A 24,758-nucleotide genomic window follows, 5' to 3' on the forward strand; every position below is an offset into this window, starting at 1 on the left:
GCTACTACAGTCTGCTGTTCTGGGTGCAGTGTCTCCTCTAGAATATCTCAGGATACGTTGTCTGAAGCTCTGAGTTCATTTGTTCCTCTGTGGATCTGGATTGAGTGGAACTTCCAGTATGTCTCAGGTGGAATCCGGGGTCCACACAACAGCAGACCTGGCAGAGGTCTGATCTAGGCCTCAGATCTGAGAACTAGTTTCTAAGACACTGTCCAAGTTAGAGCGCCTGGGATCCCTGCTTCCTCTGGGTTCTTGGATGCTGGGGGCAGAGTTGCCACCCAAGATCTGCTCAGTGTTCTGGCCCAGACCGGAAGGAACCAGTGTTCCAGGCCGGGAGTGACTTCCTGGGTCCTTTTGGTTCCCAGTTACTCCCTGTTTAGGGAGGGCCCTGCTGTCTGCTTACCTAAGATACTGCCTGAGTTCGAGCACCTGGAATCCCTGCTTCCTCTGGGTTCTTGGATGTTGGGGGCAGAGCTGCCACCCAAGGTCTGCTCAGTGCTCTGGCCCAGACCGGAAGGAACCAGTGTTCCAGCTTTAGGATCTATTTTACGTACCAGTAACACCTTACATTTGCTGTATATAGTACATCTCACCCAGAGTCTGTGTGGGTATCTATCTAATAGAGGCACCCTATAGTGTTTACAACCACAATGTAACTAACACTATACATAGAGAGGGAGAGATATCAAGTCGCCCCGTCCCCAGAATACTCTTTGTTATGAGGAAGCTTAATGGAAGATAGTAAACATGGAAGAAGAACATATACAGGCTTTCTAAGCCCGCCCGCCCAAATGAGTAATACACAATAGACATTTTCATTATTCTCTGTCTTCCTACCAGATTCAAAGTTGACAGACATTCAAAATCAAACAGCAAGAACATATTTCAATTCGTATTCATGGGATATTGATAACTGGTTGGACAATTAAATTATAATGTTAAGGAGGCTTACAGAAAAGTGATTTTCTCAGTGTTCTAAAAAATATAGTGCTGTAGGTTGAGAATCACATAAGACATTCAAAGGGCCATTTATGCAGGCAGAGTCCCCAAAGTCTAGAATCTGATAAGTGATGATGTGACCACGTGACTTGACAAATTATATATGAAGAATATTGTATGTATTCAACTTCAAGACAGCAAGACCAGGAGCTCATTCCAAATTCTTCTTTTAGTGTTTTCAGCTTTGTAGCTATTTCTGAACATAGTGATTTTATCTGCCTCCAAATATTTAATATGGTAAAAAGAAGCTTTAGACATCAAATACTTAGCATTATCTTAACAAAGGTATTTGTTGTGATATTGGGACAGAGAGAAGATGTATCCATAGGAGAATGGCTCAACAACTATCACATATTTAAACACCGAATCCTCCATGAAGTGATGAAGTATATTTCCATGTGCTGACCATGAAAACATGACCATGGCATGCTATTGGCTGATGCAAACAGATGATAATGTAGCATAAATGTGGATTCCTTCATATGTAATTTCATATAGATAAAGATAACAGCAAATGTGTGCGGCTACAGAAATATTACGTATACTTATACACACTGGATTAGTTCACCAAATGTCAATTATGGGTCTAGAGAAATGGCTCGGCCATTAAGAGCGGTCACTGTTTGTCCAGAGGATACAAGTTTGGTTCTCAGTACCCACATGATGACTCATAGCTGCCTGTTACTCCATCCTCAGGGCTGCAGTGCCTCCTTGGGCACTGCACTCATGTGCAAGTCCCCACCACCACATAAATAATAGTTAAAAATAAAATAAATATTTTAAAAAGACATGTCAGTGGTGATTGTTTCTACTTGAAGAGCAGAATTTCAAGTGATATTTACCCTCTTTCTCTCTCTCCTTCCCTTCCCTCTCACCCCCTGTGTACACACACACACACACACACACACACACACACACGCACACATACACACACGCACACATACACAAAGCCTAGACATAATTTACATAGTTTAAAAGCTAAGCATTTGTAGTACCTGCAGATATTCATGGATTGACATTCTCCTTGAAAACTCTTTTTTATTTAGTTCCTCAGATGAGATACTACTCTAGAGCCAAACTTTAAAAAAAAATGTTTTGGTTTTGGAGAGTTGATTTTCGATATTTTTACTGCATTTTCAGCTGTCCCTTCCTGAGAGTTTGACTCACTGAGTACTCTGAATGGAGAAATGGAACATTATCAATAACTTAAATAGCATGTGGCCTATGTCTTACTTAGGGTTGCATTGCTATGAAGAAACACCATGACCAAGGCAACTCTTATGAAGATCATTTAATAATGGCTTAAGGTTTCAGAGGTTCAGTTCTTTACCATCATGGCAGGAAGCATGACAGAGTCCAGGCAGACAGGATGTTGCAGAAGGAACTGAATCCTGATCCGAAGGCAGCCATGAATAGACTGACTCTTCTGCACTGGGCGGAGCTTAAGCACTAGGAGCCCTCAAAGCCCATTCCCACAGTGATGCACTTCTGCTGACAAAGCCACACGCCCTAACAGTAGCACTTCTCATGGGCCAAGCATATTCAAACCACCACAGCCTGAATCCTACTTTAGTGCTCCTGTTTCAGCAAATATCACAGCAGCAGTCACCAGCACTGAATCTTCACTGAGATCATATATTGTGTGGGAAAAAAAATGTTCGAGACATTTATGCTTTGGTTTTGTTATGCAATTATGTTTGTACATAGTATAATGAATTGACAGAAGGCAAAAAGAAAACAATCAAACTGTAGGAGAAGGGTCATAATGGAACACATGATTGAAGTAGAAATTTCTGGATATGTCAGGTGATACAGACTCATGTGGTGTTTTGCTGAGGCCAGACCCATGGGAGGACTTGTGATATTTGGGAAAAGTATAAATAAGACTCAATGGACAGTGACGGTGTGCTTGCAGAGCTGGCTTTGCAGCACTTCGTTGGTCTCAAGTCTTCATTTTGGCTGATCTTCACTTTGTTGAGAAAGGAATGGAAAAGAGCTTCTCCTGGTGTCCCGGCTGGTCCTGTTTGCTGTCGCTGATTCATGCCAATTTGGTCGAGGCCTGGTGGTTTCTGCTGGATTGTGCCACCCCTGCTGATTCATGTTTGCTCTCCCAACACTCCTGAGCTGGACTACAGGTATCCTGACAAACAGATTGGAATCACCCCAAGGACCCACTTCTACACAGATCCACATCCCCCTGTCCTATTGACCATCTTTTTCCCCACCTTTGGATGGTGGGGTAGAAGGATGGGTCAAAGCATTTGAGAACCCTTACTAAAGTAGGCTTTAAAAAACTCTAAGCCTACACACTATATACATCCTTACCCTGCCCTCTCTGCCTCTGGGGACTCCTTCAGCACAAGCCACCACTTTACTTGCTTCGCTATTTCTCTGTTTAAGCCACATTTTCAAGTGGCTGGAGCTTGTATGTTGGCCTCCTCAGTTTTCTCCTCCAAGCGGGGAATTAGCATGGAGGTACTGCATAGCACCTGCAACCTCTCCATGCTTTACCACCTCACCTTCAAAGCCTGACATTCAGTGTCCTCCGTGTTTACCATATTGTGGTATTATCATCACTATTTACAGACGGGAAAACTCTACACCACACATTGACTGGTCTTGACGTTCGTAATAGTTCCTCATTTAAAAACAGGTTTCTATGTAATTATCACATAGGTATTTTTTTCCCTTCAAAAATTTTAAAAAGAGTAATACTCACCTCAGTTTAGATACTTTAAGTCATCTACTGCTACCTCTGCATTTTGTTCTTCCAGGAACTTGAACCCTCCATCTTCCTTTCATGGAATAGCAGAGTGTGCCACAGGCTGCAGCAGGTCTGTCTTCACAGACTCGGGAACTGCCTGCTTCCATTCCCTGCTTCTCATGATTTCTTCTTATTCCTTTTCTTTGTTTATTTGGTGATCTTTGTTATTATGGGTGATTTCTTCATGAATAAACCTCATGACAGAAATTACATGGTAAATAAAGGTGTATACTCATTTAAATATTTTATTGTATGCTTGATATACACATAAGTAAGTACTTTATATTTTATGTATTTTTATTAAATAATTTATAATTATTATTGTGTACTTGGTACATACACAGATAAATAGATAGGCTGGACATAGAAATTTAGTATAAAATTTATCTTTTTCTGAGATCTTTGACAGCATATATATGTATATATGTAAATAACTAGATCTTAATGCTTACATTAAGAACTATAATGACATTGATTTTAGAATGTTTTAAATAGTATATCTCATATAGTCACTCAGAAACATTTTATGACCTTTTCATATGTTCTATTATAAGTTTATTGTATTTCATTTTGTGGTAAATACTCTATGTATCACTTTAGTGCACAAGTCCTTGTCTGCTATTCTGAAATTTCCTTGATGGCATTTGAAATAAAGTCTTTTATTTCTTCTGTGTCTATGTGTGCTTGTGTATGGGCATGTGAGTCCCACATATCCATGTGGAAGTCAGGAGATAACTTGCAGGAGTTGGTTCTTTGGCTCCTCCATGTAGGGTCTAGAGATAAGTTTCAGGCCTGGACATCAGGCTCTACCCACTGAGCCATCTTGCAGGCCTTCTGGCCTTGTTAATAATTAGTTGTGGTTACTTGTTAGAACAACACACATAAACATACCTTTGAATTTCTCTAATTTTGCTTTTGGAAACGATTATTATTTGAATGTTGATTTTTCTGGATTCCTTTTCTCTTAATACTTTTGATAATTTAATGTATCCCCCCCTTCTTAAAGTATTACCTCAATTTTATATTTAAAACCACAGATTTTTTTTTCAGTTTTTACTTTTATGTTGTTAATGCTCATACAGATTTTCAGGGTCTCCTATCAAATACCTTCATCCATCGCCTAGTTCTAGGATACAGACAATGGAGACCCACCATCTCGGTGCCTTAACCCACAGCTGTACAGACAAGGCTATTAGAATTCTGAGATTGGTTTCACTAGGCTAAAATGAAGGTATTAGCAGGTCTTTGTGATCTTGAGCAAGTTATTTATCACCTCTCATTGGTGAAATAAAGTTAGCATTGCCCTATGCAAACTTTACAGAAAGAACTTATTTTGATATAACTTTGCATACAATGTGAAAACTGTGTTCTGTGCATAGAATCTTTTTCTGCTCTCACCCAGGCTCCTGAGCTTGCTGCTCTTTTATCAGTTTCTCACGTGTGTGCAAGCTGGGTCCCGGGCGTGCATCAGATTCTGACTTACTTTTTAAAATTTCTCAGGATGGTGAGATAGCTCTAGATAAAGGCACCAGCTACCACGCTGATGACATGATCCTTGGAATCCACTTAGTGGAGGGATGGAACTGACTCCTGCAAGTTATCCTGTGACCTCTACGTGTGTGTCATGGCACTTGTGCAAAAGAACACACACACACACTTACACACACACTTACACACACACAATAACATCTCTCCAGTTTTTACCTTTCTTTTCATTTTTATTATAATGTCTTTGAAGCTAGGTCTCATGTACCCAATCTAGTCTTGGACTTGCTGTGTAACTGAGACTGACTTTGAACTCCTGACTCTCCTGCCAGAGTGCTGGGATTACAGGCACGCTTGTCCAGGTTTGGCCTCTTGTTGGTTTCCTTTTATCATACCTGAGAACAAAACATCTGACAGAACAACATAAAGGAGAAACAACTTACATTGGCTCCCAGGGCTAGAGAGTTCTGGCCATGGTCTTTTGGTTTTCTGTGTTCCTGCTGTGGTGAGGCAGATCTTTATGATGGCAGGAGTATGCTGCAGAGTGCAGGCACTTGGGTGGTTTTCTCCATCCTCTTTCATTTCACCTGGGCCTTCAGCACATGTCATGGTACCACCATGTATTAGGGTAGAACTGGAAAGTCGTTATAGACATATCAGATCTGTGCTTTATCAGTCTCCTTGGAGATTCCCAATCCAGTCAATCTGACCATGGAGACCCTCCGATTCGGCACCTTAACACAGGTCTGAACAGATGAAGCTATTAGGATTCTGAAATTGGCTTCATTGGGCTAAAACGAAGGCATTAGCGGGTCTGTGTTCCTTTTTGAGCTTCTAGAGGAGAATCTATTAGCCACATTCTTTTGTCGCCTCAGCTAGTAGGCTTCAAGGCTCAGTCTGATCTGCCTTCCTTTTCCACATTGTAGGATCCTGTTTTCATCGGCCCTACCTGTATTATGCAAGATAAACTCCTTATTCGGAAGAGAGCTAATGAATAACCAACTTCAATTCCACCTGCAATCTTAATTCTTTTTATCCATGGAAGGCAGAATAATCATAGATTTTGAAATCAGAATGTGTTTTTCTGTTTTACTACGTGTACTCATCCCTCTTTAAGCACCTCCGTATTGTCTGGGAAAATAAAACAAGACAACATAGGCAAACAAACACAAAACTCGCTATATTCCAGGCTGTGGTGGTTTAGATAGGTAAGGCCCCAATAGACTCCTGTGTTCGAATGCTTGGCCCATGGGGAGCAGCACTATTAGGAGGTGTGGCCTTGTTGGAGGATGTGTGTCACTGTGGGGTAGGCTTTGAAGTCTCCCTTGCTCAAGCATTACCCAGTGTGCAACATAATCTCCTTCTGCTGCCTTCAGATCAAGATTTAGAACTCTCTTCTCCTCCAGCACTGTCTGCCTGCATGCCGCCATACTTCCCTCCATATTGATAATGGACTAAACCACTGAAACCACAAGCCAGCCTGAATTAAATGTTTTTCTTTATAAGAGTTTCCTTGGTCCTGGTGTTGGTTCACAGCAATGAAACCCTAAGATGCAGGACTTCCTGGAAAATATTTGTGCTTGCTCTACTTCTGCCTGGGTTGGCCATTCTTTGCCTTGTTTAGCCTTCACAATACTGGTAGATGCTACCACAACTCTTGTTTGACTAAGGAACTATGGGGAGTTCAATTAAGCAGCCCATTGCTTGAAAGGTTTTGAGAATAGGATAGAGACTCGATGTCAAGTCCCTTACCTCCTGCCTGTGTTCCTAACTGGCAGTGTGCAGAAATCTCACTATCCTGATGGAATGGTATTGCTGTGAGAAGGGAGTCCATGCCACTGTCAAGTGGTCTGCATACAGATACTGTAGAGCGTGTATGTACGTAAGCTTGGTATGTGGAGTGTGCTGATTTTTTTTAATCTCCTGACTGAAAATGGTCTCTTGACTGAAAACAATGACCTGTAGGAGATTTTTGTGCTGACTTTAAAGTAATGAAAGTCTGCGTGTCCTGTGTTGTTTGTCTAAGCAGTTCTCTAGTAATCAGTGTATATAATATATATTCATATTATTTTATTTTCTGTTAATGAGGCTCAGTTTAATAATTTATCAATGAAACTTTAATAACTACGTTGGGTTCCAGACATGAACTTTGAACAAGTTGTTTGTTCACCTCCTTGATCTGAAGTTACTGATTAATTTCAGAATTGACTTGGATAATATTCCCTCACAACTTAATTAATGATGTTGACTTTGGCATAACATTTACATTTTTTTGTGCAAAGATGGTATATATGATTTGACAACATGGGCCAGAAATAATTTTGCTCAGTACCACAGGAAACTGTAGGGATATTAACCACCCACCCCAACCAGTGCTTATAACAGAAATAAGCCTTCGCCATAAAGCTTCTCCAACAGGCCTTGTAACTGGAATGGCATGAGCAGGTGCTGCCACAATAAAGAAGCCAGCTTCCCCATGAACAAATATGAAATTAAAAATATCAATCAATCTGTAGTCTCAGTTCTGTCTAGCTTCATTGTCATTTCTTCCAGTGATGGTAAACTCGGGGTTGTTGGTACATCGTTAACGGGTTAAAGACCTTTAGAGTGTCCTTTTAAAGTATTTCAGGCAGTTGGCTCAGTTCCTCATACCAATGCTACATCAGAATCCACACGGAAAGCTGATGGGATTCCCAGCCTCGGGGCAAGTCCTCTGGCCCTGGCAGCTGTTAGGACTCCACAGGACTTTACAAAATGGGCTGGAGACTTACGGTGAGCTGTGGCATCTCCTTTAGGAAAGCTATTTATTCCTTAGCATGTGATGTCAACCAGACTGGCAGAATCTCATGTGATTGATTCAATTAGGTTCTGTAGCCCCTCCTGCTAGGCCCTTCTTCTCTTTCTAATGTGGTGGTGGTGGTGGTGGTGGTGTGTGTGTAAGTAGTTGGGGTGGGGTAGTGTTAACTATCCTTAGCAGCCCAGGATACCTGAACTTTCTGTCTTAACCTTCTCTCATTCCTGTACCTGTTCTGAGATTCCTCCACATTATAAATAAATAAATAAATAAATAAATAAATAAATAAATAAAAGCCAATCTGAGTATTTCTCTTGCTTTTGCTTATCAGCCAAGGTTCTTGGTTACCCAGGGTCCCGATCCTACAACCCTGTTCTGGCCCACCGATATGGCTGTATGTCTGGATGCTGAAGTCTTGCTGTAGAGTCTGTCTGACCTTCTATCTCTGTTGAACCAGGGCTGAAAATTTTTTTCTGTCAGGACTGAGGTGCCATTGAGCATGGCTCAGGATGTATTCTCTCAGCCTTTTTAGCTCCAGTCCTCTACAGCCCCAGGCCCTAGTTAGCAGCTCAAACAGATAACCCTCCTTTGTGGCCTGAGACTGCTGATGGTCCCTGAACACAAGCATGACTTGGGGATTTTTACAAATGCTTGTGTGGAGATTGACATAATTGTATTTGTTATTATTAATTTTTTGATGCTTTGACAAAATACTTGACAGAAACAAGTTTTGATAGAAAGGAATTATTTCAGTTTGCAGTTAAGGATGGGAAAGACATGAGGACTGGGCTAGATCTGTAGGTGCCATTCAGAGCTGTGGGCTGGTCACGTGATCACTGCACACAGAAAGGAAAAGTCCCTTGAAGTCTGCTCCCAGTGACTTATCTTGAAGAACCATGATTATATCCCCAAAGGCTCTCTGGCCTCCTAAAGTATCAACACTTGCTGAGGACCAAGTGTCCAAATAGTAATGGAACACGTGACTCCTTTTTCTTGAACATTTCCTAAAGCTTGTCTCTCTGCAAAGCAAGTTACTACTTAGCCGAAGGGAAAAGAGATATGCTTTGTGCATTTTTACAGTTAGGGTTTATCTGAAAGTTGGGTTTAATAAACCTCCCCATGTCATATGTAAATCAAAAAATGTGAAAACGACAGCATTAAATAACACCACAGAAAAAGTTATAAAGTTAGCTTTCTTTGTTGCTTCCACACGTTTTCAGTATTCTCCCTTGGGCCAGGGGGAGACATGTGAATGAATGATTCATATTGAGAAAGAATTGTGCACGAAAAACTAACAATGAGAGTTTACTGCCCAAAACATTTTCAATCTTATTTTTTGTATGTGGATTTTTGCCAGTATATGTGCCTGAGCACCGTGTGTGTGTGTGTGTGTGTGTGTGTGTGTGTGTGTGTGTGTGTGTGTGTGTGTGTGTCTATGTGTGTCTGTGTGAGTGTGTGTGTGTCTATGTGTGTCTGTGTGTGTGTGTATGTGTGTGTTGCTCATGGAGGCCAAAAGGGAGTATGAGATGCCTAGAGACTAGAGTTACAGACAGCTTTGAGCTGCCATCTGGGTGCTGGGAATTGAACCTAGCACCCTTAACTGTTGAGTCATGTCTCACTCTCCTGACTAAAGCATTTTATTCATCTCAAAGTGAAAAGTTTTTCCCTTCTTCATTATTTTCATGCTGGTAGATCAAGGAGAAAGTCAAGTTGTCCTTCCTCACTCTTCGACACATCAATCAAACCTCCATCTTGAAATCTGTTCTGATCAAGACACACCAGAAATTGGACCTGGGATACTCAGAAAATTCTTCCAATTTAGGTCATAGTTCAACTAAAACACACCTTGTCAGTATCTTTATTTTTTTCTTTGGCACATGTTTTCTGGAAAATTTCCTGATGTTATTTTTTTACTTACACATAGTATTTAGGGTGGATGTACACCATAATTTAGAAGGGGAAACACTTGGGATAGACTCCAGCATAAAACTGATTATTTGAGAATTCAGTGCACACATGTAAGGCACGTATGTATATACATCATGGTAGTAATGACGCTTGCAGGAGGCCTGAAAGGGCAGAGATGTCTGATGTTTTAGCTCCCCAATCATGAAATTGCCAAGCCTGTTCTCTCCCCTGCAAAATGGTAAGTGGTAAAGTGTGGTCATGACATGAAATACAGACATGGTGGTGTCCTTCCTGGTGCTCCTCTGAGAAGATGGGAGGCAGAGCACTCCTGGAAGCTCAGTGGCACAGGATCTGGGGACTAACAAGAAGACCCTGCCTCAAACCAAGTGGAGAGTGAAACTCGTGATCATCCTCTGACATCCAAGTGAGTGTTTGGTGTCTTGCCCTCTGAACATCACACACAGGCACACACAGTCACACACACACACACACACACACACACACACACACACAGAGGCACACATACACACACACACAGACACACACACACACACAGACACACACACACACACACACACAGACACACACAAATGTGAAGATATAGGGAAGGAAGGTGGCTATCTCCTAGATTTAGAAAATATCAATTCTAATCTTAGACTTCTGACCTCCATAGTTTAAAAGAAAAACATTACTATTTAAGTCACTGGACCATTACCTAACTAATATGACCATAGCATGAGGCATAAGCATAACTTAAAATTTTCTAGGAGTCACATTTGAAAATATTTAGAGGAACAACAGGTGAGACTAATGTTAATATAATGTGATCAACCTACTACACCTAAAATATTATCAAGTAATACAAAAATAATGATGAGATATTTTACATTTTTCTCATGATCAATCTTTCAGATGCGGTATGCATGTTCTAATTACAGAATATCTTCATGGGAAGCCCTCCTTCCAGGATGCCCGAGCCACGAGAGGTCAGTGACTACCTCAAATAGGTCAGCTTTAGTTCTATAGAACACGGGGGGGGGGGGGGGGATGGGGTGGCTGGAGTCTTAGGTAGAAGTAGGGAGGAGGAGGACTGTCAAATTCTGCCCCCAATTAATTGTGAGTTAAACCAACTTTCCTTCCAAAATCTAGAAGGGGTCTCCCCAACACACACGCACCAGATACACACTCATTTCCCACACAACTGGTCCTCATAAACTCCAGCCAGCTCTGGGCACCACCGTCGGTTCCAGTAACACAACTGGCTCTAGTACACTTTCCCAGTGGTTCCTTAAAGACCCGCTCATGGGCCCATCTCGTGAAGTTCCAGACCATTTTAGCCTTCAACTGTCTTGACCCTCTCTAGCATAGAGCCTGGCTTTTCCCTGAGCTTCACATATTACACATTTTATACTGCCCCCTCGTACACGAGTTTTTGTGCACGGGAGATAATGTGACACAATAGGAAAAAACCCACATGTCTGGGCTGGTGTCTTGTCTTTACTGTCTGTAGAACGTGCATCTTTACTGATGTACTCAGGGCTAGTGAGGTGGCTTAGCAAGTGGAGGGGCTTTGTACAGGTCTGCGGGCCTGTCCCTGGCTCCCATAAGGTAGCAGTAAAGAACCAAACCCTCAAGAGTTGTCTACTGACCTGCACATGTGCACTGGGGCTTGTGTGCCTAAATAAGATACACAAAATAAAATTACATTGAAAAATTGTGTATATATGATAGGGGTCATGCTACATAGGTCTTTATGATGACCAATGAGAGAATATATCCTCGAAACCTGGCACTCCTTTGTAGCCCCCTCCCTTCATTGTGGCGTTTGACTTGAATATTTATTCAATGCCTGGCGTACTGCTCAGTACTAGTCACAGCTGTGAACAAAGAACAACAACAACAAAGCTTCTTATTCACTTCTTGGGAACAGGTACCAGGCCATATATTTGAATGTATTATTTCGCTGTGCTTTGTTTTAAATCAGGGTCTCAATGTATATAGCCCAGGCTGGTCTAGAACACATTTGTTTTATTTCAATCATATTTCAGAACAGATTGCAAAGTTTATGGTAAGCATTTGCTGAATATTTGTTGTTTGTGCAAAGAAATGGTCATATATAAAATTAAAAACACCATGGGGCTGGAGAGACAGTTCAGTACTCAAACAAGCAAATGAACCAGAGTTTGGATCCCAGCTCCCTTGTAGAAAGTCAGGTGTCCCACACACACCTGTAAACCCAGCACTAAAAGGAGATGAAGATGAGGATGGAGGGGCTTGCCGGTGGTCAACATAGCTGAAACAACACAGCTCCATAGTCATGGGGAAACCCTGCCTCAAGGGAAAAGACAGGCAGTGAGAGAGGACCCTCATCCAGCCTCTAAGCACACTCACAGGTGTGCATGCTTGCATAGAGATACAAGTGAAAACTACAGGGAGGTGGATTTGATTTACAATCCCTATGTGTCCGTATGATAGGGGTCATGCCACCTACTTTATAGGTCTTCGTGATGACCAACGAGAGAATATATCCTCAAAGCCTGGCACTTTTGGATGCCCACTCAGTACTGCCAATGGGCACTGGAAGTGTGGGAGACGATACTCAGGGGCTCAGGGAACAGGACGGTTTAGAGAAGGAAACACTGTAAGTCTAAGAGAGCCTGCAGTCGTGACTCCATATGATTGCTTCCTCTGTAATGCTCATCTCCTTAAAACATAGAGCATTTGTCTAAAGACCCACACACATACGTCCTCTACTCACACATTAGCGATCTGAGCCTGTGACATAGTTTGCACTGTAAATTTATTTCTATATTTGCATTGAAATCTTCCTAAAATTTATTTCATGCTAGAGTTCTCTCTGGGCTTAATTACATGACCTTTTGGTTTTTTTCCCTTTCCCTTTGATATTTGCCTTCTATATATCTACCTCTACCCACTGAGGACATTCCAGATAGGTTTCTTTTATACTGCCTCCCCTCCCCTTCTCTCTCCAAAAGGGGAAGGAGAGCAACCGTGTTTCCAGCCTTTGTAAATAATTAAGGTCCTTGAGTCTCTGCATCATTCTGGTTGCCCTCTGCTGTACCTTCTTGATTTCAATAATACTCTTTTCATATTAACATGATCTATCTTATAGGAATGCTCCTGCCTCCAGCCTCTTGATCATAAGGCAGTAATCACTCTTGACCAGCATTTTTGTCTGGGCACCCACATTTCCATTTCAGATTCTTCAGTGCTGGAATCTCCCCATTTCCTCCACCTTCTGTATTATCTGATGATCAATTAAGCCCCGAACAATCTGGGGTCATCTTCATATTCTTTCATCTGTCCTTAGTCACAATGGTCATTGGCAAAGGCAATTGCTTGTACTGATAAATCAAGCCTACTGAAGATATAAATAGACTCAAGGAATGGTTAGGAGATTCAGACATGAGAGGGCACCAATGAACCCATGAGAAGACAGAAGAGGCAAATTGCTGTTGTGCTTTGGAGTCAAGGAAGCAAGAGCCATGCTCAGAGAAGGTGGCCACCGTGTAGTTTACCATTTCCAGAAGTGAACACCCCTGGTTCTACCAGATCCTAAGAAGCCTCCAAGTCTGTTGCCAAACACCTTTCCCATGCCTGTCCTTCACTCTCCTCCTGTGCCTCCCTCCCGTGACTGTCCGTCCTTATGTTCTTATCCCCCAGCTCTTCCCTCTGTCTGTTGCTCCAGGTTTCTGATTTGCTTCCTAGTTTTCCAAAATCGTCTTCACCACCCCCACCCCACCCCCTTCCAATGCACTATCTCCAGCCATTCTAAGTGACCATGCACATGGATGCCAACATGACTTCTCTTGTCTGACAATGGATTCAGTGACATCTACTCCCGTGACTTCATGGCTCCAGCAAATTCTTCTGTGCTGCCTTTGAACACCTCCAGCACCTTGAGCTGGGTTATTGATTGGAGTGGTCTAAGGCCATTTCTCTGCCTTCTGGCCACTGGCTCACTCTGGCATGGCTCTCCTCACATGTTTACCTCTTTCTCACCAAATCCCAAAAGCCCCTTTGAAATACTTGCCCAAACATCCTTCCAATCTCCTTTCTCCATTTCTCTAAATTTTGAAAGTTCAGTTTCACTTCAGTGGCATTACTTGGGCTCAGATAACTGTCATATTCCTCTATGTCTCTCAGACATACTTATGAATCATGTTTACCTTTAAGCATTGTTTAAAAACCCATCTCTGTGTTGGAAATAGCTGTATCAATGTAGGTGTGCATATTCATGTCAGAAGTCCCAATGCAACTGGGAACATGAAATAATTTTATCGACTGCTGTCAGCTCAATCACCAGTTGGTTTTTAAAAAAAAAAAAACCAAAGGAACTCAAATGATTTGTAATAACTTGATTAGTAAGCTGTTGCTCTTTGTAGCAAATCTAAAACTACTAAAAATAACTGGGCAGGAATGTCTTAATGTTTTATCCAATAACTCTTAGAAATTGTGTGTACGTGCATGTGTATGTCCCGGAGAGGGATGGTTACAGCAAAATGATCTAGGCCTAGATTTTAAGAACATATATTTGAGTCCCCACTCTTTACCTTTTAGACTGTCCTCTGATAAATCTTTTTTATTATAATTTTAACAGGTTTCCTGTGTTCCTGGCAATGACTATTTTATGGGGCCATGTTTACAGCCTCCCAGATGGAGCTGCTGCTCCTCCAACAACTTCCAGAATAATGTAATCACACTTGCTGAACTGCGTCTCCTGGCTGCCCAGTCTCAACTCGAAGGATGCAAGTAAAATACCATCTCAGTGTCGTTTATGCGTCCTTCCCCAACCCCTGCACCTTTGGGAGAAAATTAAAGTAGAATATTCTCAAGTCTGCCATTTTTGAGGCAAGAGGAGCTGTTATTCCCCACTGTTGAGAGTGAAGGTAGCTCTAACCACTCAGAAGGGCATTTTGCTATACATATCATGACCCTTATTTTCACTTCTAGAACTCTGTAGATCACTCTATCACTGTAGAGTTTCTACAGACCAACCACACCACGATGCTGGACTGTATATAACAAAGTGGGTGGGTGCTGGTCATACTGTCAATAGTATGCACTTGCTCGAGTCTTTGTTAGCTCTAGGCTCTGTTTGTCAGAGTTGTGTTTAGAAAGCAACTATCTCCTATTACAACTTACCAGGCATAAGACAAGATCTTATGACATTTTAGAAATTAGAAAAAAATTAGTGACTAAAAATTTGTGTTTTTTTCCTATTCTAAAATAGAAAATCCAAAATTTCTTTGAAAGATTATTTAGTCATTAAATCAATTCATAATGTGCCAGTGGCCTCTGTACACAGCCCAGGACTCTGTACCTTTGCATTTCATTTCATGAGCAAAAAAAATCTTCTTATTGAAAGATATGTTATATTAAGTTTCTGTTATTAGTAACTAAAAATAATTTCTATCGGATGCAAGATATTTATATGATAGTTACAAGCTGGCAGAACTTGAGACATCCAAGTTATAAATATTCTGAAATTGCTTCTTATTTCACTTTGGAGTGTGTGTGTGTTGTGTGTGTGGTATTTTAGGTAAGTAGTTACAATGATATTAGTATGGCGATTTGGATTTTTGTAGGACATGTCCACCACTCTGATTTTTATTGGCTGAAATGCAAGGTGTTTGGTGGTGGTGGTGGTGGTGGTGGTGGTGGTGGTGGTGGTGGTGGTGGTGGTATTAACAGAAAAGAAGCTGGTGGGAGTATTTGGGACTCTACCTTTGGACCTGAGATTATCTGCTCTTCAGGGGAGATGGTAAGGAGGAGATAGTCCCATTTTATGAAGAGGAGGCTATATGGCCTTTGAAAGGCCCTTGCTTACTAAGCCTCAAACTTTTATCCAGCCTTAAATCTCAAGTCTCTGATCCTCTGCCTGCCACTTCCATCTCAGGGTCTCTGACTACTATCCATTTGTATTCTAGATGTGAAGTCGTATAGACACATGAAGAAACACCAGTCTAGAAGAAGAGATAGTAAGAGATCAGCTAGCCAGGGCTCAATGCACTTCAAGGAGACTGTTATGGGGACTCTGGAATGGAACACTATCTCTATGGGTCAGTATACAGACAACAAGCTCTATGCGCTCTTCTGCCCACTTGGCTCCATTAGACGTGTGGAATTACAGCTTCAGAGCTTCTGAAGTAGCTCAATTACATGACTGTCAAGTGAGCAGAAACCACTGGCTGATATTAGGACCAGACCATCCAAAACCCACCCCTATCCATGTCCTGACTGAAAGAAGGAATATTGTGTAGAACGATGAGAAACCTCACGTGTGGTATCTATACATGGTATCTCTAGCACTGGAGGTGTTCATATGTGGTGACTGGAGTCGCCAGGACAAGTTGCCGTAGCTTGGTCCTCTCTATCTTTGGTGGTCTAACACACCGGCTGCTAGACACTTCTACTTCCATGTGGACTGAAATTAATTAAAATCAAATTAGAAAACTCCTCAGTCCTACCTGTCATATTCAAGGGCTCAGTTGCTGTGTGTGGTTGAGGCTGACCATGCTGGACAGCACAGGTAATAGTCATTCCTCTCACCACACAAAGCTGTCAAGTTTTCCGTCCTCTCAGCAGACCAACAGTATGCCATCCATCGCACCTGCCTGGGCACACATCAGATCATTCTTCTCACACATAAGTGGCTTAAGAGTCAATAGCTCCAAATGCCTCAGAATGTAGCCCTGTGCACACCATCCCACTTCAGGCCCAAGAAGACTGGCCCCAGACTTGCTTTCATGGCACCCAGATTTGTTTTCACAGTGGAACTGAGGGGACATTAAAACCAACTGATGAGTGACCGGGTCCCTGGCCCAGCAAGTCTATGCTCATGGAGCATTAAAGCTTTAAAGGGCTTTCCAGTGAATTCAGGCAGCAGCCATGATAAAGAGACCACTGCTTTGGGGATTAGTTATGAACTTATTAGAACTTGTTGATCTCATTAGGAAATTTTTAGTCAGGACACATGTTTACTTCTTGGAACATCTCATAAACGACTTCCCTTTACTCCATCTTTAAAACTACATACCATTTATAGGTACATTAACTAAGGTCACCATAAAATGAGATATGTAACTTGTTCGTCCAAAGTTATTACTAAAACAAGTGAGTTTCAGATAAACACCTTCTGATAGATAGTGTCCCATCCCCCTGGGAGCCCTTGCTCCACTTTCTACTGGCTATCTGTCTTCTGTGAGCCCAGTTCTTTAAACTTGCTGTCTTCTCTTTTATTTCTGTGGAACATTCATCCTCTGACATCCCGTCTCATTCCTTCTATTATTTATCCCTTTTACTTGACCTTTAAAGCCTAGTTCAAACTTCACTTCTTCAGGAGCGCCATCCCTGATCCCGCTGTACATCACTGAAGCAGAGAGTCACAGTAAGAATATTTGCCAAGTGCTCCAAGTGTTTATCTCACAATCAAGCAGAGGCATGTGACTACAACTGCCAATAAATAAAGACTAGAGATGGCACAAGGTGAACCTGGGACCAGAGATGACTCGTGTGTGTCTGACTCTCCCGTCCTTTGTTCATGGAGGTGTTAAGTGGCATTGTGTAGGACCGGTTCCTTTACTCTGAGTCTGACCAAGTGATATCGGTCTCATGTTGAATACGCAGCACAGATGAGAGACGAGGGTTCACATGTTGAGTTTTGTTGACTTCTTTGTTGGTTTGGCATTTCTGAACTTAACCCAATACAGATACTGCTTCCTCTTATGGGTTCCCCCTGGAGACACTGTTTTCTCTTTAAATCTTTACCAGTCTCGCAACTTACCCAAATGCAGGTCTTTCTCTTTAGACATTCAGCTGCCATGCCAGCAGATATGAAATCTGCTCTGTTTCCTTCTGATTCTTCAGCACTTAGCTCACTAACTGGCAAGTATTGGTGGTTGAGTAGCACCTAGGTGGCGAGGGGGGAATGGATGAATGAGAGGCAGACAGGAGAGCTAGTTTTATCTTCCTATTCTTTGTTAGCATATACAAAAGCACTGTATTTATAGTATACATAGCAAACCCCATTATTATGATAATTACAGAGAATATAAGATTAAGACATTACATATGAGGATAAATTCAAAGAGTACGAGTTGGAAAAAAAAATGAAGATATCATCAGATTCAGGGTATTTCTAAGTGACGTCAGAAGAACATCTGTATCTGCATCCGAATAACCTGCGGAAAGGGAGATTTGTTCAAATGGATAGGCTAGGTTGAAAGGGATTCTACCACCCCACAGTGTTACTCACAATCAGAGGGCAAAGGAGGGGCCTGAGAATAAGTATGAGGAGTCTTCACCCCTTTACAAAATGCCCCATGCCCTTTCCTCACTAATTTAGACCAGAACAAGTCCATCATCCTAGTAGTGGGACCTAGACAGCTTCATTTTAGCAAGCACCCTGCATGAGCTCTGTGCGCCAGAGTTTAGGAACCACTGGTCAGGTTCAGCACGTGCCTCACTCCAGGAGAATGACTTGTGGTCATGCAGCTGTTGCTACTGCTCTTTGAGGCTGGGAATCCATGAGGCGATGGCTTTGGGAAATCATGGCTTAGGGGAATGTGGTGGCAAGTAAGAATGGCCCCCATAAAAATCATAGATTTGAATGCCTGGTCATAAGGGAGTGGCACTTCTGGAGAGGAATGAGGACTGTGGCCTTGTTAGAGTAGGTATGACTTTATTAGAGGAAGCATGTTTCTGGGGTGGGCTTTGAGGTTTCATGAGCTCAAGCCAAGTCCGGTGTCAGTCTCTTCCTGCTGCCTGCGGATCTGGGTACAGGATGCTCAGCTCCTTCTCCAGCACTGTGTCTGCCTGTGCGCTGCCATGCTTCCTGCCATGATGACAATGGACTGAACCTCGGAACCTGTAAGCTAGCCCCAATTAATTGATTTCCTTATAATTAAACCCTTCCCTTATGTGGTTATGGCGTCTCTTCACAACAACAAAACGTTGACTAAGATGGAAAATTTCTCCAGAGACATACATACATGTTCCTTGCTTCAACTCCATCTCTTCCTTCATGCCTCTTGATTTCTCCCTGACTGAATTCTGAAATCTGTGAAATGAGAATAGTGAAATTCCTCTTACAGAAGACTTCTGAGGATTAAGTGAGATGATACTATGAAGTACAAACAACACTGGTGTAGAATAGTTGCTACTTTAATTACTGTTGCTGCTTTACTCAATACTTTGGAATTCTTACATTTTGAGATTTATGGTGGAGATAACTGTCCATAGGCAACATAATTAGACCCTTATTTCTTACGACATATACAGACTTTGTTTAAGTAACTCTGGTATATAAATCAAGATGTACATAAAAGCTATGCTACCAAGTAATTATTTACTTCAAGAATACAATTCTCCTCCTCCTCTCCTAAAAGAAAAGATTCCTGTGAGATTTATTTGAATGAAAAATTGAATAAAAGTTTTGAATAAAAATTTTATTGATTTGAATAAAATATTCCCATTGTGCATTTAAAGTCTGATTTGATATATAAAAAAAGAGTTTATGTAAAAATTTCAGAGACATTCTTATTGTTGAAATATAAATATTTTTTTTTCCTTTTCCAGGCTCTCTTTTGTATAGCATCGCAGAGTATGAGCTGTGGGTTCCCTGGGCAAAGCGTCAGTGCGGCAGTTCCTCAGGTGGGAAGCAGCTGGAGCCTCACTTTAGAAAGAACAGAGAGGTTCAGACCACAGAGTGCTGTTAGCACTGGGAAGAATGCTTTCCAGTGCTGGGTGTGGATGGGAAGCCATGGCATGGCTCTCACTGACCGTGGGGTGACAAGAAACAAAAGAATAGCCCAATGCTTCCTAAAACCAAAGGTCTTCAAGTTAAAACGTCTGTCCTCAATTCTACCACTGTGTCTTCCTAATTCTAGTGGGTTAAAATGCCTGAAGTTTAGAAAAATATTTGTGAGCAGCACTGGCTATCGCTGTGACTGTCACATGATGTCTCTACATTGTAAAAATAAAACTAGCAGTCCTTCATTGAGCCATGTATTGAGAGAGAGAGAGAGAGAGAGAGAGAGAGAGAGAGAGAGAGAGAGAGAGGTTGTTGTTGTTTGGTTGTTTTTCTGTTGTTTGTTTGTTTTTACATTTTACTTTAAAAGTCCCAAAAACTGAAACTCAACCTGGTTTTTAAAGCAATCCCAAACAGGAGAGAGCAGGCCTCAGCCACAGGCGGCACCAGCCTGTGTTCCTGGTGTTCCTAACCACTGTCTTTCCCATCCCCTCTTTACATCTGTTGCCCTCTTTCCTTTTCTTCTCTTCATCAGTGTTGGACAATGACCTCAGAGTTCTGCAGACGTCAGGCAAAATCACGGACCACTGAACCAGGCCTTCAATCTACTTTCTTTCTCAGCTCATCCTAATGAGATAAGAATTAACAAGTTGTTCCTAGAGATTTGTGTTATTGTTTGCTTATTTGTTTCTGGGTTGTTTTTTTGTTTGTTTTTTGTTTTGTTTTTTACATTTGCTTTAAAAGTTCAGAAAACTGAAAGTCAACTTGGTTTTATTTTTATAATAACCTGAAAGTTAACCTGGTATATAACATTTTCTTTTAGATGATGTTGCCTTTTTTCCTTCCATACACACACACACACACACACACACACACACACACACACACGCACGCACGCACGCATATATCTCCTTTCCTTCCCTTCTCCTCTCCCCCTCCCTTCTTTACTTCCTTGTGGGGGAGAAACATTGAAAATTTATGAGAGACTGAAATTTTGTATGAAAAAAAAACTACAGAAAAAATATCCTGGAAATCATGCTGTATGACACCCATCATAAGCATGGTCATAACCAGAAGGGAAGTGTTCTCTGGAACTCTGTGGGGAGGGCTCGACTGCACCAGTTGCCTGGCCAGGGCAGACTGGTACTCCTCCACAGCGTCTTCTGTCCCAGCTGGGCTGGAGGGCAGTGGCTTTATGACAGACATACTTTTGTTCATCTTCTCTGGTTCTGAGTTTTCCCTCTTTTCCTTGAAAAGGAAAGCAAGGAGCAGGATGCTTTCAGAGGGCTCCTCCAGTTTCTGCCACTCATTTACACAGTTGCAAAGATTTTTCTACTTTAAATTTTTGTGTGCATCTTTTTTTTTAACTAATGTTCATATTCCTTCATTTTATTTTTTGTGTTGCATGTGATATACATATGTACAAATACATATATACATACATATCCAATTTAATATGTATAGAAATATACAATATAAATGTATGTATGTATGTATTTATGTATTTACACATGCATTTCTATGTCTCTATGTATAGACCCATAAAAACAAAAACAGAAATATATGAATAATGTAAAAATATATTTTCTATATCTAAAATGACAAAATTTATTGGATGGATAATAATATATAGGTTTATAATAATATAGAGTATATATGTATGTATATATGTGTGTAAATATATACATATATATATGTATATTTCCAGGGTCAGCATCAGCCATGTTAGCAGATGCTTGTAACACAATGCTAGTGACAGACACTGCAGGATCCCTGGAGCTGAATTGATGAGCTCCAGGCCAATCAGAAATGCTGTGTGTGTGTGTGTACGTGTGTGTGTGTGTGTGTGTGTGTGTGTGTGTGTGTAAGAAGACCAAAGGCATTCCTGAGGATAACACCTAAGATTTTTCTCTGGCCTCCACACACAGGTCTACATACATGAATACACACATACAGACACACAGACACACACGTACACTCGTACACAGCATCCTTTGGGCACGTAAGGGATGTCCCTGTCAAGCAGTGGCTAGTGAACGGCAGGAGCTATCTGCTATAACCTGAAAACTTAAGACGCACACATCCTCAGTCCAGACGGAGGTCTTGGTTTGTCATTTCCTTCTCCTTTGTCCTTCTCCTCCTTTCTTCTCTTTACTCTTTGAAGAATGTCTCTGTTGTTACCTGCAGCAGGCTCTGAACACTCACTTGTTATTTTGTTGATTGCTCTGTCCTCGGAGACAGCGTATTTAAATCCCATCTGCTGTAGCAACATCAGGACCGCTGGGAAGTTAGAGCCCCTCTAAATAGAACTCCCAAGGGCCAGCTCCAAGGGAGGGTCTGGAAAAAGCCACAGGGCATCTGAGAGGCACACATAGAGGAAACAGTTACCAGAACAGAGGGAAGGCCCCCTCTCCCGCCTTCTTTTTCTTACAAGAGAAAAAAGGGAACACAAATATCTTGGTATTTGATGAATTGTTTCTATTCAGGGGAGTGCTATCATTTCAACCCCCCCCCCTTTTGAAAACATACCCACAGTCTCTGAATTCCCATTAATGCAAAGTTCAGATAAAGCCGATGAAAAGCATCTGCCATCTTGATAGTTGCCATGGCAGATGGCGCCAGCCTTTATGCTTTTATCAGTATTAGTATCGGAACACACTTTGTGTTCCAAGCTGAGATAAAAATCATTGAAGCCGTACCTGGAAGAGGCAGTACCCGCTGCAGGCCTTGCCACTCTGCATCATGATAGAGCAGTTTGAAAAACAGTCACACACACACACACACACACACACACGCAGAACACGTTTGTTTCTGTGGTGATGGTTGCAAACTTTAAAGATGGGAGTGGGGAGTAGTAGAAAAAAGAAGCTGGTTTTCCTTTTGCAACTGTTCCTTGTCCCCTAGAGACTTGTGAGGAATCACATCCTCAGTAATCATGGATGCCCATCAACCCTGCTGGGATATCCTCCAAGGGGCACTCAATGTCTGTGCTAGAAACTAAGAAAAGTACCTCAAAGAGAGAGAGCTATGAGTGGCTCAGGCTTAGAAAGCCTCTGTCCCTCACTATGACACAGCATTGCAGTGCCACTGCTCGTTAAGACACTGCTGCCATGTTGCTTCCAGAGAATGCAAGTCCTGCCCTGTCCCACTGTCCCACCACTCCTTGCCTCAATCCAGCCTTCTATACCATGGCTTGATAGCATCATCTTATTCAGGATGCCCCAAAAATATAAGCTTTAAAAAGTAAACACTTTGTACCACTTTCCGTTGAACTACCTGCTATATACACCACCGGTGTTCTCGAGTTCTCCCCTAAAGCTTACTTCCTTGCTTTAATCACAGTGAAATTATATGTAATAGTATTGTTGCTTGATAAAATAGGGGTTGCGTGATTCTAAGTTATTATGCAAGTGTTAGTGACACAGACAGGTGAGCCATTTGCCTGGTACACAGTGTGGGGGTGAACAGTAGCAGAGAGAAGGCGAACGAGTCAGTCATACTAACTGACGTATACATATGCATATATACAACATTAATAACAAAGGCGGGGAACCATTAGAGTTTCTCCATTAGTTTCAGGCACCCCCAAGAATGCCTTAAAAGAATTTTTAAAACAAACAAAACAAAACAAATTGGCTTTTTTTTTTTTTTACCTTTCCTTGTATATGAGAACTGTATTTGGAGCTGAACCTCAAATATTAACTCTGCTCTATGCTAACTAATTCTAATTTCAGCCACCTTGAAGAATACCCATGAAGATTAAGTAAAATAAAGTATGTAAAATAAAGATACCAATGTTCCGTAGCTATCAGGGATTATCAATGTTACCAAATTAATCAATTTCTTAGCATTGGGGTTGCCTTAAAGGGGATATTTCAAAAGTTGCCTCTCTGGTAGCATCTGCCTATGTGGGCACTAGACCACTGTTGACCAAGAAACCAAGCACTCACTCAGCAACCTAGATTTCAGCGCGGCTCCAAGGCAGAGGGACTAGACACTGCCGAGGTGCCTGCAACAGCTTGGTGATCGTTGGACAGCCTGATCCTCGTTCCAGGATGCACTGATGAGAGAAGGTCAATAATTAACTAAGGTCTCGTAATACTGTCCAGAACTATGTGGTTTACAAAGAGCTGCCAGGTACTGGGGAAGCTTCTTGTTGCTACAACACTGAATCTTCCCCTTGCTTCAGGGTGTAGGACTTCACAGAAGATGGGAGAAATGAAAACATGCACTCTCAAGATTTCGCTCCATGATGAATGTAATCGTCTTCATTTTTATACTGCAGTTGATGTGTAATTTATGTTAGTAACATGTACAGTTCCACACTGTGTAGTTTGATAAGCTGTATGTTGTGTAACTGTTAGCCCAGTTTTACCTGAATAAAAGGTTGCCCTGTGCAGCCCCTTTGCAGATAGCCCATGCCCAATCCTACTCTTTGGAGGTCCCTGCCTCTCCATCTCTGTAGCGTTGCCTTTTAAAGACTGTCATATATGCAGACCTTTGTAAGTGCCTGTTTTCATTTGCTCCATGGTGTCTAAAGTTTGCTTATGTTGTGTATATTTGTAGTTATTTTGTTCCTTGTTATTATGCAGAATTCTATTATATGGACATATCTGTTTATCCACTACTCCACTGAAGAACATTTGGGTTGCTTCCAGTTTGGGGTGATTATGAACGACGCTGCTATAAACAGCTGTGAACATGATTTTGGATGAGAATAAAGTTTATTCCACTAGGGTAATACTTAGGACCATGACTGTTGGGCGGTATAACAAGCATATGTTTATCTTTCTAAGAAGTGACCAAACTCTTTCCCAAAGTAGCCAAAGTGCCTCACATTCCCATCCTAGGTGATAGAAGTTCCTGGGGTTGGACATGCTCACTAGCACATGGGGGTCTTCATTGCTCTTCCGTGATTTTTTCTTCCATGTAGGTGAACAGTGAGTTCTCAAAGTGGTTCGTGCTTCAATTTGCTTTTTCCAATGACTACTGATGCTGAATTCTTTGGCACGTCAATTTGCCATCCTTGTATTTTT

General features: G+C 41.7%; 4 long non-coding RNA genes across 5 annotated transcripts; 2 read left to right on the forward strand and 2 right to left on the reverse strand.

Moving 5' to 3' along the window:
- Positions 1 to 2,269: 2,269 nt before the first annotated feature.
- LOC143434797 (uncharacterized) lies at positions 2,270 to 6,175 on the reverse strand. The gene is made up of 3 exons (XR_013104556.1): positions 5,692 to 6,175; positions 3,719 to 3,957; positions 2,270 to 3,139 (listed from the first exon to the last, which is right to left on the reverse strand). It is a non-coding gene; the product is annotated as an uncharacterized LOC143434797 (long non-coding RNA).
- A 1,756-nt stretch (positions 6,176 to 7,931) lies between these two features.
- Positions 7,932 to 14,716, forward strand: LOC143434798 (uncharacterized). Its single transcript, XR_013104557.1, has 3 exons — positions 7,932 to 8,020; positions 10,863 to 10,936; positions 14,572 to 14,716. It is a non-coding gene; the product is annotated as an uncharacterized LOC143434798 (long non-coding RNA).
- Positions 14,717 to 15,901: 1,185 nt separating this feature from the next.
- Positions 15,902 to 19,974, forward strand: LOC143434800 (uncharacterized). Its single transcript, XR_013104560.1, has 2 exons — positions 15,902 to 16,033; positions 19,551 to 19,974. It is a non-coding gene; the product is annotated as an uncharacterized LOC143434800 (long non-coding RNA).
- On the reverse strand, positions 17,864 to 23,710 carry LOC143434799 (uncharacterized). 2 transcript variants are annotated; one of them, XR_013104558.1, is made up of 5 exons: positions 23,673 to 23,710; positions 22,422 to 22,457; positions 21,928 to 22,080; positions 18,965 to 19,032; positions 17,864 to 18,154 (listed from the first exon to the last, which is right to left on the reverse strand). It is a non-coding gene; the product is annotated as an uncharacterized LOC143434799 (long non-coding RNA). The 2 variants fall into 2 exon arrangements; XR_013104559.1 differs by lacking the exon at positions 17,864 to 18,154 and adding an exon at positions 18,229 to 18,807.
- Positions 23,711 to 24,758: the final 1,048 nt, after the last annotated feature.

This window comes from Arvicanthis niloticus, chromosome 17, assembly GCF_011762505.2.
Source record: "Arvicanthis niloticus isolate mArvNil1 chromosome 17, mArvNil1.pat.X, whole genome shotgun sequence".
NCBI classification, from domain to species: domain Eukaryota; kingdom Metazoa; phylum Chordata; class Mammalia; order Rodentia; family Muridae; genus Arvicanthis; species Arvicanthis niloticus.